We start from the raw sequence: 636 nt of genomic DNA, 5'->3' as shown, positions 1-636 counted from the left end.
TAAAATGAGGTATTTTTGTTTTCTTTTGTTTTACAGTAAAGGCTTGAATCAGTAACTGGCCCCTAGAAGGCATTTTATAAATGTTAACAACTATTACTCTGCAAGGATCTTTAAACGCACATGTGAAATCAAGTTCCTTATCCTGCATACAGACGATTTCTGAAAATGGTCCCAATAAGCCTTTTCTTCAACCATGCTCCAAATCAGAGTCGCCCATCTTCACGTCAGTAAACACAATCTGCCAGTTCTCCCTTCAGGGAGTCCTGTGAGTCTCCATTCCCCAGGTACAAGCCTTTATTATTCCTTATTGTGCCTGGATCAATGTCTTTCCCTCCCCAAGGATTTATCTGCTTGCAGGCTCCAGTTCATTCTACACAGGACCAGGAAGATTTTCCTAAAGGGAGGAGAGGAGGTGTCAGATCTTGTCACTACCACCAGTGGTGCCCAAGGTCACAAGCCCATTCAATCACACACAGGCCCTCCTGAAGTCAACCCCTGCCTATTTACTTAACAGTAGCTCTCAATTAACTGTTTCCTATTCACATTCCCAAATCTCACACCCCAAGCACATCAGAAATCCCAGGCATTCCTCCAAACTCTCTCTGCTCTTTGGTCCCACCATGCTGCTGCTAAGTC

The 636-nt window shown here is 44.2% G+C and overlaps 1 protein-coding gene across 1 annotated transcript in view; it reads right to left on the bottom strand.

The window, feature by feature from the left end:
- Window positions 1-636, bottom strand: part of ZSWIM6 (zinc finger, SWIM-type containing 6) — a 186,047-nt gene that overhangs the window by 184,901 nt on the left and 510 nt on the right.

The sequence above is a fragment of the Bison bison genome, unplaced genomic scaffold, assembly GCF_000754665.1.
Source record: "Bison bison bison isolate TAMUID 2011002044 unplaced genomic scaffold, Bison_UMD1.0 scf7180017864218, whole genome shotgun sequence".
Classification (NCBI taxonomy): domain Eukaryota; kingdom Metazoa; phylum Chordata; class Mammalia; order Artiodactyla; family Bovidae; genus Bison; species Bison bison.
Note: the sequence above shows the minus strand (reverse complement) of the source record. Positions and strands in the feature narration are given on the sequence as shown.